This window comes from Tympanuchus pallidicinctus, unplaced genomic scaffold (assembly GCF_026119805.1).
Source record: "Tympanuchus pallidicinctus isolate F22 unplaced genomic scaffold, pur_lepc_1.0 scaffold31, whole genome shotgun sequence".
NCBI classification, from domain to species: Eukaryota; Metazoa; Chordata; class Aves; order Galliformes; family Phasianidae; genus Tympanuchus; species Tympanuchus pallidicinctus.
Window position 1 is genome coordinate 15,676,585 of NW_026294749.1, and position 18,931 is coordinate 15,695,515.

Below are 18,931 nucleotides of genomic sequence, written 5' to 3' on the forward strand. Positions count from 1 at the left end.
CAACAGTTTAAAAAAATCTGGGATGTTTTCACATGTTTATTTTTTCTCCTGGCTTTATATTGTTACAAAATAATACTACTGTATGTGTGCAAAAAGAGAGCTTAAAAATTCCTGCTTTGGCTCTTCTTCATGTCCCTTTTAGGATCTCTGTATTTGCAGAAGCCAAGCTTGCATTTGTGGGATCAGTATCAAATGAGGGACAGTGTGATCCCACTGTCTTTCCAAGCCATATTTGAACTTGCCACAGCATGACCATGGGTGTTTAGATCTGTTAAAGCTTAGCATATGATGAAAACCTTAGAATTTTCCTGGTACATTACAGCAGAAAGTAATATTTGATTCTAAATTGATTTTCATGAGCCTGCCTGGATAAAAATGCACAGGAGGAAGAATAATCAAATATTCATTTATCTTTTCTTTCTACCTGGACAAAAAATTGACCCTTTTGTTAAACTGAAATAACCTGTGGGCTTTGTATGAGACTGCAGAAGAAAAGCCTATCAGAAAACAACGCATAGGTTGGAATCCTACTGCTTTGTAACCCCAGGACGTGCCACTGTGAAATGTGGGAGGAAAACAAAATAACACCAGAAAAAGTTATTTGGAATGTAGGTGTTATTTGAATCCAGGTAGAGGTCAGATTTTGGCATCACCTAATTTCAGATTTTAAAGACCTCATGTTAAAATAGCTTAATAGTTTAATTACAGGATCTGAAATATAATGTCAAGAAGGAGGTGGAGACTCCGTCCTTGCTTTTGCTCTAATACTTATCTCCTTGGTCACTTATAATATGCCTTAATTTCTGAGGAGTTAGCAAACCTCTACAACTAATAAGAAATCTGTTAGCTGCCCAAGAATTAGTTCCTTATTAACAGCTCTCTTTAGTGTGAGACAGTAAGCGTGCCTTCCTGAACCAATGTAAAACAAAGTACTACCATCTACTTTCTACTATCTACTAGTACTACCATCTAGTGCAACATAGAAACTCCATATCACAAAATAAAATCATTACAATTCCCAGTAGCATGTTCATTACTTCAGAATATTGGAAGTTAGGCTTCTTTGTCAGTTATACCTGTAGCAATATAAAAGTTACTATAAGTAATTTTTAATTCTTCATTATTTCTTCTATTAATTTGGTCTGTGCAATCTAGTTTCATCCCTTGCCTATTAGTGGCTGAAATTCTACTGATTCTTGACAGAATATGAGGTGATTAATTTTGCTGTGCCTGCACAGAAGATTTAGTGATTTGAGTTTTTGTCAACAGCGTGCATACTAAACATCTTTTTTTTTTTAATTTAAATAAACTGTTATTGAAGCTCTAATCATTCATATCTCAAATACATGATCTGATAGTATAGCAGTGAAAATACTGTAGACAATACCTTTGAGTAACAAAGAAAGTATTTCAAATTAAAGGGCTAATTTGGTATATTGTTGAAGTAGTTTATTGTTTATTAGTAGTTTATTAAAGCATAGTGTTAAGTAGTTGAGCATGAGCAATGGAAAAGGTCTGGGTACCTCAACGGGAAAGACATGAGGTACCTCAACCGTAACTGAAGGAGCCTGCTGTTTGGTCCAAGGTGCCACATCCTTGAAACCAGCCTGGAAACTGAACCAGTTGAAGCTGGAGTACTTCTTCAAACTACACTGGGGTCAGAAGTACACTGTGAGGGTGACATATGGCCTTCGTCTCCACGACCACCGGGATAACCACCAGGAGTCACAGCACATGTGCAGAAACATTAATTAGGGGTGAAGTTCAGGGAGTAGAATGGGCAGAGAATACTGTAATGAATTCCTAGAAGTAACTGTTATAACCACTCCTTGTCTTAGAAATACTATGAATGTGCATGTATTCCTCCTATAAATAAGGATGTTTACCTGCTTTTGGCACGCAGGTTAGGAAGGGGCTATCCCCCCTCTCCGCCTGCACCTGGCATGCGTGCAATGCTGAATAACATTCCTGCTTTATAACTACTTTGTGGTTACAGAGTTTGATTCCGCAAGTCAATTTCTTGTAAATTATGTTTAATTTGATAAAATTATTTCATGCTGAGAAAATCTTCCACAATTCGTTAATCTTGTTGCTCTTGTGGGTCTCATCAATTGTGCAGAAGAATAAATAGATTGCACAGAAAATAAGAAAAACTTTTAATAACTATTCTTAAAAAAATGACCCAGTGGAAATTTAACACATGTGCAATATATTGGAAGATAATTTCTATGGTAGCATGTAGGTTCCAAAACAGGGTTATTAAATAGTACATCAGAAATAGGTGAAAAGTTATAGTTTGACCACAGAGTCTTCCTTGAAAAGAAAGATACAAATGGATGAAGGTTAGATGGGGAAAATAGGTAAGTGGAAAGAGAAAGGTTAAATCAAAACAGGGCATGTTAGAACTAATTTAGTATTTAAAAATAAGATGGCAAAAGGGCCCAACATGCATAGACAGGAAGAAAAATGAAAGGGTATACAGTAAAAATAAAAAAATAAAAACTCATATGTAGATGACATCCCAGGAATCCAACTGTTAAAACAAAGGTGGTAATTTTATCCAGAAAGGTAATGATAACAGCTTTAATTAAAGAAGAAAGGTGAAAAATGAAAAAGAATGACATTAGATTCAGGAATGGTGGAAAATCTTTGTAAGTAACAACTTTAGTTTCAGATGCATGAATGTGGTCTCCTTTTCAGAGAGCACACAAAGAAGTTAGCTAGCTAGAGAAAAACGACTACAGCTAAGGAACACTGTCTTAATTAGTTCTATGTGTCATACAAGGGAATAAGAAGCTTTATATTTTCTCCTATAATATAAATACCCTTTTGCAGCTAACACACACAGAGGTATAAAATGGGCAGCAACTTTGCACCCAAACTCAGCTTATCTTGCAGAGTGAGTGAGCTAGTACTGTGATAATGACAATAAATTACTACTGAAGAGCTAGATGTTACACAAAAAACATTCCTTGCACTTTTGCTGGAAGTAAAAAGATACCATACATGGAGGCAAGGATTTATTTTCAGTACAAGTACATTTTAACAATCTAACAAGCAAAATTAACTACTAGAGAAAAGCTTTGGTAATAAAATAATCTAAATTATTACCTAAAAAAAATGTTGTTCTTTATACTCTTTTCTCCCCTTGGAACTCTTTGTGCTGCTCTGGTTCCTAAGGTTAACCCTGCAGTCTTCCTCCAATAGAATGTGAGGAGACAATCATGATAAGCATCTGCATCTCACACCCTCTTGAAAAAGTACGATGCTCATGATGGGGATTTCTTCCTCCTCAGTCTTAGGCTCACCGAGGGTTTCAATTATTTATTTCCTTGCCATATTCTGCTTATGCCTCACCACTTTGCAGCCAAAGACTGAAAATTGCACAGCTGCTTCCCTCACTTCCAGTAAACCCAAGGGGCTACTGCTTATTTTGCAGACCATACGCACATCATCTCTTCACTGTCTATGAAAAGCTGAAAACCAGCCAAATCAGGAACTTATCAGGGGGCCACTGTTACCTATATGAAGGTACAGCCAGTGCAGACAAGGGCAAACACATGCAGATTGTGTGACTTTGTACAGTCAGGTTGAGACAAAGCTTCTTTCTGGACTCAATGAGAGGAAGAAAGTGAGAAAGACATTGCTTTGGAGCGTATCTCTGTGTTTGTAATGCTTCAGGCAGAAGTACCTACCTTTGAATAACACTGTTGCATCAGCAAAAGTCTGAGACATGGTTTTAGATGCCAAAATGAAATAGATTTTTTCAGCGAAGAGAGTCAGCTTTTGTGTTTTAATTCCCAGAAGAGAGTTACAAGTGGTACTATGCAGATTAGTCTTGCAACACTAAAATTACAGTATGTATGTGCACTGGAATTCTATGCCACGAGCTTTCTTTCTAATATTCATTTTTAGTACTTATAATCAACCAGATAATAACTATGCTGAGGAATGTTTGGTGATTTTTTTCCTTAAGGATACACTTTTTATTTCCACAAATAAGAAAGTATGTGCCTATAATGTAAGTGAAAATATTTTCAGAATACATCCTATTCGTTGTATCTATTGTATGTTTGATTCTGCTACATCCAAGCTTAGTGCCAAACTGTCCAAGTATACCTATGTCCTTGGTAGTCACCTTAGAGGAAATGTTAGTCAGGATTTTGTGGACTGATTTCAAAAAAGTGATGGATAAATGAATAGATAAATAGTAATTAACATATGGTTTTGTAAACAGTGAAATTAATAGATGGAATTGTGTCATGTATTATTACTCCATCTTGCTAGCACTGCAGGTGTATTTTCTCACCACATTTCCTTTGAAGCATGATACTGTTAACACGGATCCCTCATATCCCCCAACATACTTTTGTTTCTATCCTTCTTCTTCTGCTAAGGTTTCACAAAAATTGTAGTACTTCAGCTCTCTTGGAGATTTGACACCTCTTCAACACTGGTTGACAAAAAGTTGCAAAGTTTTAATGTGATAGCCATATATAAAGAACAATCAAACATACAACAGAGAGAAAAAAAGACTGATGTGATCATGAAAATTTCCTTATTAAGCCACATTGGACAAAAGACAAGCTCCAGAGAAAGAAAAAACAGTTAATAAAGGGTCAACTGTGCTTATGAAATAGAAGATAATATTTTTCATCTCACCGGAATCTCAGTAGTAGAATCATAGAATCACCAAGGTTGGAAAAGACCTACAAGATCATCCAGTCCAACCTTCACCTATTACCAATAGCTCCTACTAAACCATGTCCCTCAACACAAAATCCAAACGTTCCTCAAACACCTCCAGGGTCGGTGACTCCACCAGCTCCCTGGGCAGCCCATTCCAGTGCCTGACCACCCTTTCAGAGAAGTAGCATTTCCTAACATCCAGCCTAAATCTCCCCTGATGCAGCTTGAAGCCATTCCCTCTAGTTCTATCAACAGATACATGAGAAGAGACTGACCCCCAGCTCACTACAACCTCCCTTCAGGAAGTTATAGAGAGCAATGAGGTCTCCCCTGAGCCTCCTCTTCTCCAGGCTGAACATTCCCAGCTCCTTCAGCCACTCCTCATCAGCTCTGTGCTCCAGACCCCTCACCAGCTTTGTTGCCCTCCTTTGAACACGTTCAAGGGCCTCGATGTCTTTCTTGCAGTGAGGGGCTCAAGTAGTCATAATAGTATTTTGGAAACAAATAAGATAAATGTGAAGAAAAAAAGCTGGTGGCCTGTGTCGTATTTAGAGATCATACTTTCTTTCTTCAGGGCTCCAATTTTTATCACTCTTTCAGGAGTACTTCCTCTATGGAAGAGTTCTGTCATAAAGTCATCCAGAAAGGGTCTGCGGTCTGTTGCATTTGGATCTTATAATTATTATTCTGTTTGTTGCTGATGTAAGTATACAGCATATCCTGGGTCATTTTACTCACATCTCAGCATCCATCTGAGCTGAGCACCAGTGAAATAAAATATTTGCATTAAGTAAAACATAAAATACTGAAAATCAAACCAGTTATGTAAAATATGTGTTGCTATATGCATTAACACAAACTAGTATTTTCCTTCATGAATATAAATTGCAGAATTGGGAATATTAGACTTGGTTAGATTTTTGTTTTTAACATTGTTAGGTGACATATTTTATGGCTAGAACCTATGATCCATTTCTGCCATTGCTTCATTGTTTCTTCATCTCTAGCTTTTCATATTTCAACTTGTAACCTAAGACCATTTATTTCTGTCTTTGACTTTATCTTGGATTTTGTCTAATTGCTTTGTTTCAATCCTTAATATAACTGTATTAATTTTAGTTCAAGGCAATGTGAATTTTATTCTTTTCCCTAGGTCCCTGTGTAATCTCTAGTTGTCATAATCACTGATTATTTGGAGAATTTTTAGTATCCTAAGGGTATAGGAAACTGCGTGCTGCTGTGATTCTGAACCCATATGGTAGAAAAACTAAAGTGTAGATTTGTTCTGTTAGGATTTAAACACTCTGACGTCCTTTATCAAGATTAATGTGTAAGTATTCACAAGAAAGACTTTAGGGATGAAGTAATCTTAAACTGTGCCATCTTCACAACTGTAAAAATTAAATTAGGTAATTAAACAATAAGAGAAGAATGTGATGTAGGAATTTCTGAATAAAAGAAAAATATGAGTGATTTATCTTTGGTGAAGTAAAATACAATGTTTTAGACATACCAATAATACAGACAGAAAATTGTATTTGTCTATGGTTTGCAATTCAGGAATTACAAAATATTATGGACAAACAGCAAACAATACATAGGGAAAAATTTGCTGCAAAAAGTATTGCCAATTACAAAAACAACTGTAAGGTCAATTCTACTGTTATCATGGGATTGCAGGATATTTTAAATTGGTCATCCGGTCTGTTTTGATAAGTAATGAATTATAGCTTATTGTGATATAATACTGGATATCAATTGTTCTGTATGCTGTCAGAGCATTTTACTGAGGACTCTGTGTCTTGACTGTTTTGTTCCTTACAGAAAATAAACACCATAAGAAAAAAGAAGGAATTATATGAAGTAAACCAATGAAACTAATTAAATCCACCAATCGGCCCATCAGAGAACTAGAAATACAGGAAGGATCATTTCAGTCACTTCTCGCCAGACAAATTCCCTGCTTTGTAGAGACACTGGGTCTGATTCAAAGCTCATCAAAACCAGTGAGAGCTCTTCTGTAGACTAACTTCCTGCCAGACATCTGTTCATCAAAGCTTACAGCACAGCTGTGGGCTTTAGGCTTACTGTAATTTCCATGGAGCTAAGCTAGCACTATAAATGATAAATGCTATACTCTGAAGCACCAGAAATAGTGTATATACAAATATGTATGTAAGTTTGTGATCACTGTACCTTTTCTAGAAAGGTTTTTTAAACGGGTTTAATACTTACCTGAACTAGACATCAGAAATGTACAATTTCCATTTACTGTTTAACAAATACTTAAATCTTACCAACTGGAAATCATCAACTGGAAATGAGTTTTCTTCTGAAAAGGAATAACTGGACTCTTAGAAATTTTATGACAGATTTAATGGGAGAGAGAAAGAGAGTGGAAGGTATATTTTGTTTGGATGGTTTTTCTTTTTTTTTTTTTTTCAGGAAACCCATTACAAAATTGTTTCTCATTGATGTTGGGATTGTTGGCCAAGAATAGCTATACCCAATAAAAGAGGATGCTGTCTCAAATGAGCAGTGACAGATATGAAACTCAAAAAATTGCTCACATGACTCCAATTTGCTCAGATATTTTGCAAGAAATTAAAGATTTTCTTATGTTCTGTTCAGATTTTCAACTAAGTTACTGAGGGATGAGAAGGAAAGGGCTTAGAACATGACATAGGTGCTCTTAATCCTTAATTTAGATTAAGGTGGGAAAGAGCTTTTTTGTTAAAGACTGACTTGCTGTGAATGAGAAGAGCTTTGCACAACATTAAGCAGTACAAAGACCAGGTGTCTTTCTAAGTGCAGTTCTATTACAGCAGACAGTGCTTTGTCAAAGGTCACCCATTCATTCATCATCAGCAAATAATGGATAAACAGCTAATTAGTAGTACCAGATGCCATAAGACAGGGAAAGAAGAACTCTTTCCAAAAAACAAAATACTGATTCATCGTACTCAGTGATAAGTACTGATCCAATTTCTCACTAATTAAAGTTCATTTTTTGATAAAAATTGTAGCAAAATTAATTTCTATGTTGAAAGATCAAAGTAAAGAATAAACACATTGGCTGCTTTTTACAACTATGTAAGAAATAACTGCTTCACAACAGTTCAAGAATTTCTTTCAAAAAATTAGCTGATAAAACCAAAATATAAAGATTTAATACTATAACGCATACTTACTCTTTGGCATCTCCTATGGTATAATGACTTGAATTGGAAGGGACTTCAAATATCATCTGCCTGCCACGGGCAGCATTGCTAACCTATAGATCAGGCACTAGATCAGATTGCCCACGGTCCCAACAAAGCCACTTTTGAACACCTTCAAGGACAGGACATCTACAACCTCTCTGGGCAGCCTGTTCCAGCACCACAACACCCCTCTTTGTGAAAAACTTCTGTCAGCTTGCTTTTGTAAGAGAGGTGCTGCAGCCCTCTAATCATCATTGTGTCCTCCTCCAGATCTTCTCCAAAGCTCCACATCTCTCCTGTGTTTGGGGCCTCAGTCCTGAACGCATTTCTCCAGATGCGAGCTCACATGGGCAGAGTAGAGAGAGACAATCACCTCCTTTGCCTTGTTAGCCACATCTATTTTCATGCATGCTAGTATACAGCTGACCTTCCAGGCTGCAAGTGCACACTGCTGGCTCATGTTAAGTCTTTCATCTACCAGGATCCCTCAGGACTGCTCTCAAGGAGTTCTTCTCCCAGTCTGTACGCATATCTGGGATTGCCCAGACCCAACTACAACTTCTCCATCATAGAAGATCACCAGATTTGTCAGGCACAATCTGTACTTACTGAAGCCTTGCTTGCTTTCTTGGAGCACCTGCTAAAACTTCATGTGCCCTAACATGCTTTCTAGGAGGATCTGACTACAGCTTAGTGTATTCCTAGAAAAGTGTTGGTCTAAATTTTCTTCTCATTCTTTTCACTGTATTGTTGTTCAAAAGTTACAATAAACATCTAGTATTTTTCTAAAACTATAGACATGGGCTTAATGCATCTTTTCTGTTTGATTATGAAGCATTCTAGTTTGCCATAATCAGTGCTGCCCTCTGCTTTTAATCAAGTAATATAGTTTTGGAAACTTAGCAAAGAATAGATCTGTAGCTGTTTCACAGTTGTGAACATCAGATCTGTGCAGTACATGGTACATGCAGTACCAGACAAGGTAAAATCACTGAATCTCTTTAGATTTTTTGGAGAAGAGTTTCATGCACTTGTGCTCGCTTATAGTCAACTTTAGGAGAACTGATATCAATGATACCTGGGCTAGCATGAAGTTGGTGCTGCATTGACGGACAACATCATGCATACATAATATCTCACCTTACAAAGTAAATTCATCATAGTCTTTCAACAAATTTGAACTGTCAGAGTGAGTTCACACCAATGCATCACCTTTTCCATCATTTGTCTGCAGTGTTTCTGATTTGATAGTTAAAGTCCTACTATATCATAGATCTGAGCAGCTTTAATGGATTATTTTATTAGTCTTGTGGCTAGATGTCATGGGTCGCCTTTAATCCTTGACTGGGAGCTAGGCCTTCTCCATCCTTTCCCCACAGGAAGCCAGTGGTGAAATGAGAAAAAGGAATTATTCAACTGAGATAAACTATTTTATTAAAAATGATGAAAGAATGTTATAAGGAATCAAGAGTAATAAATCAAACAAATTGGAAAGACAGATATCTTCTCATCAAGCTTGGGAAGGAGAAAAGGGAGGAAGTCCTAAATTCCCTGCTTCTCTTCCTTCCCAAAAACCATGTGGGAAGGACTGGAGCATGCTAGGAATTGTAGTTCCCAGTAGTACTGGGAAATGTTGTTACTTAGCAGCTGTCCCAATTCTGTCAGTTCGTTGCATGATGTCATGATATGGAATAACTATGGAAAACCATGACACTAGGTTTTGGTACTGGGTTGCAAAAAAAGCGCCTCTATAATAATAGCTGAAAAACTGCTCTTTGTAGAGGAGGTGCTCCAGCCCTCTGATCATCTTTGTGGCCCTCCTCTGGACTCCCTCCAACAGCTCTCTATCTTTCTTGCACTGGGAGCCCCAGATCTGGACACAGTACTGCAGATGGGGCCTCACAAGAGCAGAGCAGAGGGGGACAATCACCTCCCTGTCCCTGCTGGACACCCCTCTTCTGATGCAGCCCAGGATACCATTTGCTTTCCGAGCTACTGCTGGCTCATGTTAAGATTTTTATCCATCAGGACCCCCAGGTCCTTCTCTGCAGGGCTGCTCTCAAGCACCGCTCCTTCCAGTCTGTATGGATGCCTGGGATTCCTCTGGCCTAAGTGCAAAACCTTGTGCTTTGCTGTGCTGAACCTCATTAGATTCACCTGGGCCCACCTTTCAAGCCTGTTGAGGTTCCTCTGAATGGCATCTCTTCCTTCCACTGTCTCGACCGCACCGCTCAGCTTGGTGTTGTCAGCAAATTGCTGAGGCTGCACTCGATTCCATCATCGCTGCCGTTGATGAAGATGTTACAGAGCACCGCTCCCAAGACAGAGCCCTGGGGGACGCCGCTCGTTACCGGCCTCCACCTGGACACAGAGCCATCAATGACCACCCTCTGTCTGTGGCCTTTTAACCAATTCTTTATCCATTGAGTGGCCTAACCATCAAATCCACATCCCTCCAATTTGGAGATAAGGATGTGGTGGGGGATCACGTCAAAGGCCTTGCTCAAGTCCAGCTAAATGACATCAGTCGCCTTTCCTTTGTCCACCGATGCCGTCACTCCATCACAGAAGGCCACCAGATTGGTCAAGCATGACCTTCCCTTGGTGAAGCCGTGCTGGCTGTCTCGGATCACACGCTCAATCCTCATGTGATCAAGCATGTCATCCGGGAGGATCTGCTGCATGATCTTCTCAGGCACAGAGGTCTATTTTCTTCTCTTGTCCGTTAGAGGAAAGAACACTGGAATTCAAACAGCCACCAGTGGTGAAACCAGTATAACTGCACACAAAATTGATGAGTTTAGCTCCCAACTCATTCACAATCACTGCTTCCTCATATGTTATCGTAGAACAGCTTGCAGATCAGAGTACATTCTGCTTCATACACAGCTCCAAATATCTCAAGTAGAGTGTATGATTCAAAGCTGGAGAGTATTTGTTAGGAAAAACTGAAACATTCTGAATTGTGTTACAAACTGCTCTTTATTAACTCATTCAGTCCTTGAATATGTTTCTCTTTCTGAAATAAATATGTCCAGTCCAAAAACAGATTTCCCTGTTAATAGTTTGGTCAGATAGCAGTCTGTTCTATTGGTCCATAAGTTAAGCAGACTCACAGCTACTGGTTTTATTAGGTCAGACTGCATAATACTTCTACTCTTCCAGAGACTGGCAGAGTTTAAGACATGAAGAAGAGACAGCATCTGGGGCATGACACATGATCTGGGGCTGGTAAGACACAAATGACCACAGTAAGATTTTTTTTTAAATGTACATTTGTTATAGAAAATGTAGTCAATTTTAAAAGTTGCTCATTAACAGAAATGCTAGCTTGCAGATCTTGCTGGACCTCACTCGCTAAGTATAGAACTAAGTGTTTCATTCTGGCCATCAGTATCTTTTTCCAGTTTCTCTGGAAAGAGATCAGTATCTAAAAGATAGCAGTGAATTGTGTAATCAGTCCAAAAATACTGAAACTGTCAAATTGCATTATTGCTTGTTATGAAATTAGATATTTTGTAGCCTAGTTGGAGTAAACAACAGTTTTTTGGAAACAACTGCACCTAATTCAAAGATCACTATATGTGACTTAGAAAAGAAACATCGACGTTTTGTATTATTTAGCACAAATTAAGTATGTCTAAATGTATTTCAAGTAGTATCAAGGCAAAATAGTTTTGAAGTGAGGAGTAAATGTCTTTATTTGTATTGCATAAATATCTGAAAAAGCACCATTGCTATGTATGTTGGAAAAGCTTCTAAAAATAACCTGTATAGCTCCTCTCAGACTTTCAGTGCAGACAGAACATTAAAAACTAAAAATCAGTGTGTCTGCTCTTGAGCATCTGTTATCAGAGCTAATACAATTTAACATACAAGGGCTGCTCTGAAAGTAATGTCTCCTATTTTATTATATTATCCCACAACACAGAGGTGGGTGTTTGTGATGTGGCAGTAGAGGCTGAATCTTCTCGCCAGTACCTCATCACATTTTGTTGCTGTGTGACAGATGGCAGCAGAGGGGCAGTTTGACAAAATGGCTTCTGACATAGAAGTGCATGTGAAGAAAAAATGGGCAATTGAATTCCTCCAAGAAGAAAAAATTGCACCCACTGACATTCATTGATGCGTGCTGAATGTTTATGGAGACCAAACAGTGGATGTGCACACAGTGAGGCTGTGGCTGATGTATTTCTGAAATGGTGACAGCAACAGTGGGTCGCCTTTGCTGGTGCAGATTTTTATGTGTGAGGCACTCAGGCTTTTGTTCATCACTGGTGAAAATGCGTAGCTAATGGTGGCAGCTATGCTGAAAAATAGAGTTCTATCAAATGGTGACACTGTGCTCTTCGTCTTTGTTGGAGTTTCCATGGAAATAAACAGGACTCATTACAGTGCAATGTACACGTCAAGGACTGTGGTTTACAGTGGGCACTCAGCTATTTCACAGATAGTACCAGAATAGCCATTATGCTGAAGACTGGTTATCACTCAGAGGAACTTTACATGTTGGAGTTTAACAATTTGATTTGGAACTATTAAACATGAGAAAGATACTTAAAAGCTGGAGCAAGTCCAATAGGAAAGGATGCTGGAGTGGATAATGTCAAAGTAGCAGCAGAAAAAGCTGAATATGTTCAGGCTGAAGAAGAGACAGCTAGAGGAAATATCTAATTGCTGTCTTCTATTTCATAAGTTGTGGTTTTAGAGTGTGAAGAAATTAACTTAACAGTGAATGTCTGGGCACAATGAGCATAAATTACAACAAATAATTATAATAAATTACAGCAGAGGAAATTCCAGCTTGTCAAAAGAAAAAAACAAAATTTCACTGAGCAAATGTAACCACTGTAACAAGTTGCTCAGAAAGGTTGTGGAATCTGTCTGTGGAGATTTTCAAGCTGTGGAGTATTCTGATCTTAATCTGATGTTAGTACTGTTTGGAGAAGCTGTTTGGAATGATCTCCAAACATCCCTTTGATTCTAAATCACTTTGTATTTCTATGGGAGTAATGGAGGAAGCAAATTCTCACTAGGAATTGATGGACAGATGCATGTTAAGCATGCTAAGAACAGAGTTTGACAATGGCACATGTCATTGCTGGAGAGTTTATATCCACTGACCAGTCATAAAATAATAGCAGTTAAACATAAGAAGAGATCTATAAGATTCAGAACTCATTTAATGACACAAAAAATGACAGCCCTAAAATACACTTCTAAAAGCAAACAGAAATCTAATGCTGTTTGCATAGAAATAATGAAGTATTCACCTCATAAATTACATAGAAAGTACAAGTAAAAAATCAGTCACGTTGTGCACTAAAGCTTCCAAGTAGTGTTCGAGAGTAGCCACTATCTTTTATTTGCAAAGTAGACCATAAAGCCAGAAGGGATTTTTACAGTCATTTAGTCTGTCCTCTTGTTCTCCTAGAAAGTCTGTCATTTTCTATTTACATAGATCACGTGTATTAGAAAAGATCTCATTTTTAACTATATAAATGTGTAGTGGTAAAAAATCCAAGATATTTCTAGTTGAATTATGCCAAAGGTTAAAGAAATTAACTGAACTTTATTTCTAGATTCAAGTTTCCTGGTTTCATCTTTACTGGCAGGATGATTTTGTATTTAGATAACTGCAGTGATAAACTTAGTAATAGCTTTTGAAATTTCTGTTTTTCCACTAGATATTTAGAGTGAAATCAAGTTTGCTTTTTACCATTTTATCCCAGAGCTTTCAGCTCTACTAACAATTGTCAGAACTGACAGTGCCCTGGGCCTTGTGGAGCCTGGGCACTGTGAGATAGCCCTCAGATTGTAACTACAATGCAGCAGGATGTTTGCAAAATTCTTGTGATGCACAAGTTGAGGAAAGTTCTATAAGATAAACTAGGGGTTCAGGCCTACTTATTCAAAAAACTGCTTTTTCAATCCATCACTGAAATGAGATTCAGATTTGTCAATATTCATTTTGGCAAGAATCTATGGACATGCTCTTTCAATGGCAGTCACCCAACAGACCATGTAAATAAAACATACATTATACAATGTCCTTTCTATGTTTGTTGTAGTCTGTTTTGTTGAGGGTGTATACAAAAATACTTTGAAATGCCATTTGTTGATAGCTGTTTTCTTTAAACACGCTTAAAATAAATGCTTAGGAGGCAACAGTTTTCCTTGTGTGAACTGACCACATTTGTCATAGAAGATAAAGAAAAGATGTAGAGGACTAAGTAAAAATGGCAAAAAATAAGTACAGGTCTATGATAGAATTATGGATTTACTGCATAAAGTTATTGCCTGTACCTGAATCTGAACACTTGAAACACTTCTCTCAAAGCGCATTACTTTCATACATTGTTATCAGGGGTCCTTCAATTTATTTTCATTAATATTAATATTGAAGAAGGCATTTGCAAAGCAAGTCAGGGTGAGACCCAGAGATGACTGCCAGGCTCATACAAAGAAAGCCTATTAAATCATCATGCAAGTCTATGGTGAAAAGTCAGGTTCAGCCAGAGTGCCAGTCCATTGGGCCTGAGTACTAAGTCTGCAGCTGTACCATCAGGTGGAAACACACCTGAAAGCATCATCATTAAAGGAACTCTCACGGAAAACAAAAAAAAGCTCTAAGTGAGCCTTCCTTGCAGAAATCTTTAGGGGAGACACTTTACTGAGTCTTCCTCTGACTTTTTCTGGAGGAGCTCTGAAGTCAGCTGAGGTCGTAGCAATGGCTGTGAAGACAGGGAGATAAACTGCTGGTCCTGACAAAAGAAACCTGTTTAGGAGCATTTTTCTGTCACACTTTATATTTTGGTCTCAAATAAGCCTTTCTTAACAGATGTCTTGGTTTTGGATCTCCAGTTTTACTGAAGAAAATTATTGCTATTTGTGTTGTGTAGCTTCCTTTATTTCAATTTGAATATACTCAGTAGTCAGCCTGCTGTAAGCCTCAGTGCTGAGAATCATCACTGTGGCTGCCATGCATATAGCCAATATCTATTTATGTACAACATGTAATTTGGGGGGAAAAAAATGGGGAAATTCTTTTGGTTGTGATGTGTTCTGACATAGAAATATCACTGCTATTGCTCTTAATACTTCAGTGGAGATGAAATGAAGAAGTTTTTTCATTTGAAGTTCCTTGAGAGTCAGTGGAGAAAGAAAATGGACAGCAGTAGCAGATGCAGGTTTATTCTTACCTGGAGCAAGTTACATGCTTTTTGATTCACCAGTTTTTTAATCTCCATTGTAGATACTGATAGTATAAGCAGTATCAAAAAGGAATTAGGCGAATTCATGGACTATAAACAGACACTGACAAGAGACATGCAAAAAAATACCCTCTGGCATCTTGAATCCAGTGTTTGGATGCTGGGGGAGTGCACAGGTAATGAACCACAAGTATCTATATTCAGATCTATTGCCTCTCATTACCTCTATTAGGCACAGAATATGGGATGGGATGGACCGTGTTCTTAGCAAGGCTCCCGAAATTATTATCTGTTTCTATTCTTCTCAAGATAAAGTGGTAGAAATGAGAAAAATCTGAAGCAGGAAACCAAAGGAAGAGTCTTGGATAGTCAGCACTGTTTCTCCTTTGATTCCACAAGCTGAAAAGGGTGCAATTGATGGAGAAGAAAATAGCTTAGTCCCTCTCAGCAAAAGCAGTACGCTTCTACTGTTCCTCAGGTCACTGTGGTTGTCAGGCTGGATTTGTAGATCATTATTGCAAAAAGTGATATTTTCTAGTGAAGGAAGAATGATAAGACTGGGAAGAAATGCTGAAAAAAGAAACATTTAACTTCTCCAAGTTGTTTACAAATTAGAAATCACATCTTTCTGTGGATTGTGTTGCAAATGGAACTTTTGAATAGCATGGAATATCTGTCCTCTTTACTCAGTTGCCTAATCTGAACTGCCTCGGTGTGGTTGCAATTGTTACTGGAACTGAAAATCTTTGAAACAATAGCTTTGAAGTACTGAAATTAATGCCTTCTAAATTAACCAATTGCATTCAAAAATAATAATCTCTGTCAATTTTATAAAACACTCAGTCAAGGATAAAGTGTGCAAGTAAAAGTCATACATGTTGAGAATGATCTGCTATGTTAGAAATAAATGTATTATTAAATGTCAAGAGTTCTGCTAGTACTACATCAACTGTGTCTGGGTATATTTTTGTATGAAATGAAATGTTTCATATAAAAGTACATTTATGGAAAGGACTGAAAAAGGAATCTTCTTCTCATGATACTCAAAGACCTGTGACAAGGGAGTTATATTAGTTCTTTATTTTTTCTTGAACTTTCTCTAAATGGGAACACTTAAAAAAAAAAAAAAGTAATGATCAGGTTCTTTACCTATCTTGACTTAATAATTGCAGGACTCAGCTATCATACATAGATTGAAATCAAAGGACATTAATGTTAACCATTAGTCCAGTACTACAAAGCCATTGCAACTACTGATGACTACATTACATGTAAATCTTACAGCGTTTTTTTGGAAAGAATTCTGAATCACTAAAAAATGAAAATTGAATCTGATATTCTGGCCAAAATTCTATGTCCATTTATGCAATTTAAATGAAATCAGCCATTTTTGCCCTTAGACGTCTATTCTTACAACACAGGTATTATCTTTGGCTTTAGGTTTGGGAAGGGAAATGAAAATGCATCTTGGTCATTACTTGGTGTGCATCAAATTAAACATTTCTTTCAGCAGTCCTCAAAGGAGAGTTGTTTCATGGCCATGGAGCAGAGTTTTGCCAAGACTTTATTCAAACCTATTCAAACTTTATTCAAGAACTCCAGGGTAGGGTAGGCAGTGAGTTTCTCTCCTAGTCCTTCACATAATGCTGTTTCTCCACAAAGCCTGAATGGGGAAAAAAAAAAAAAATGCGGTGGGGGACTGCTTCAAAGGCCTTGCAGAAATCCAGGTAGATGACATCGATTACCTTCCCTTTGACCGATGCTGTCACTCCATTATATAAGGCCACCAGATTGGTCAGAGATGAACTTCCCTTGATGAACCATGCTGGCCATCTCAGATCACCCTGTCATCTCTCAAGTGCCTTAACATATTTTCCAGGAGGATCTGTTCCATGATCTTCCCAGGCACACAGGTCCAATCACATTGGACAGCTCACTTAGGGCCCTGGAACAGACACCATCTGGCCCCATGGACTTGTTTGTATACATTCTGTCTCATGAGCAGGTCTTCGACTTGCTCCACTTTTACAGTGGGGAGAAGTTTGCTCCCCCAGTTCTCACTTAGAGCTTTGGGTTCAGGGATGTGAGGTTCAGGGATGTGAGAATCCTGGCTTCTAGTGAAGACTGAAACAAAGTATTTATTGAGTAACTCAGCCTTTTCTGTATCTGTTGTAATGATTCTTTTTTTCTCATTTAGCAGGGGAGATACATACTCTTTGGCCTATCTCTGCTGATCTACGTAGGTGACATGTCCTTGCTTTCACTGCCTGTACTTGTCCTTCTTTTCCCTCAGTTTGTCCAGCAGCACCTTGAAAAGCCATTCTAGTTTCGTGTCTCCCCTTCCTGTTTTCTTATTCTGAGGGAATATCTCTAAGTATACCCATCAGGAAGCTACCACATTCCATTATTAGCTGTTGGAAAGACGTTTATCGTACATAATTTGTATTAAGCAATCTTTTGAAGGACAGGACAGCATATTTTCATATATGATAGATCATATTGCAACGTGAAAATGCTGTTGCATCATTTACATGCCATGTTCTTTTAGCTCAGAACAATTAGTTCGATGATAGTCAACTCACAGAAACCAAAATGACCAATTTAAATCCCAGATTCTATTACCATACCCTTTGCATTAGTGGTAGACTGAATGGTCATACTGTGTGGCATATTAACAACAAATAAAAACCTTCAGCAATCATGAATTTTTCTCATTACTGTATTTTCAAAGGTTGTATTTTATATGATCAAAATCACTTAACTAAGTACACGTTTTAGAGATTTTTAGGGTTCTTTTCATTTGTTCTTATCTACTTAACACATCTGATCATATTTGTTTGCTCTCCATCTCTGGAATTTTCTTTAAAGGTTTCTTTAAAGGTCTGAATCTCTCACCACACACATCTGGAATAAGTAAATCTGTGGTCTAGATGATCAAATTTAATCATAAGGTTCCATTTTTGCAATTATGGATGTCAGTTTTGTGAGATGCATAAGAGATGCACAGACAAAAAATTATCTAAGAATAGAATTTATCTTGTAGAATTTCATCTATAAAATTTATTAATAAGTGAATTTCAGGCTAATGGCTTCATTTGATTTAATGAGAAATAGGTTGCACAGCAGTACAGGTAGGGGGAAAAATATTGTAAAGAGAAAAGATTACAGGCTGATTTCCATCATATTTTCTAAATGTCAGAAAGCACCAAGTTAACTGTATTGCAATTGATTGAGTTACTCTCTTGAGTTTGAAGCTAAGCTCATGTATTCTCATATGCTGAACTGGAGGCATAAAGAGTGACTTCTAAATAAGGATGGGATTTATTTACTTTTTTAAATTACATCTAAGAGTCTTGATTTGTCTAAAAACATTAGAAATCAACTTAGAGATGTATATAAAAATGTGAAGTTACAGACTCAATGCCAAGAAATACTGAAGGTCTGATTACCATTGCTCTAGTGTTGAATCAAAACTTTTACATGGATTCTTTAAAAATGGCTAAGATACTTAGGGTTTCCTTTGGGCCAGATAGAGAGACCACGATGAGTGTGCTTGTTTTCAAGTGAAAACAGATAAATTTCCAAATGAAAGCTGTTTTGTACATGTGTAAAAAGAATGTATGTTTCAATCAAGCAATTTGCATAAATATTGAATAATCCATAGCTAAATATATGAATTTGAAATTAATTGAAGATAATTATGGAACTTACCCACATGCTTCGACTATATAAACTGAGAACAAAGAACATATAAGATAGAATCATAGAATCACTCAGGTTGGAAAAGACCTTAAATATCATCGAGTCCAACCATGACCTAACCAT

At 37.5% G+C, this 18,931-nt stretch overlaps 1 protein-coding gene across 1 annotated transcript in view; it reads left to right on the top strand.

Moving 5' to 3' along the window:
- Nucleotides 1-18,931, top strand: part of CNTNAP2 (contactin associated protein 2) — a 634,054-nt gene that overhangs the window by 470,821 nt on the left and 144,302 nt on the right. The gene's annotated exons all lie outside the window — the stretch shown is intronic.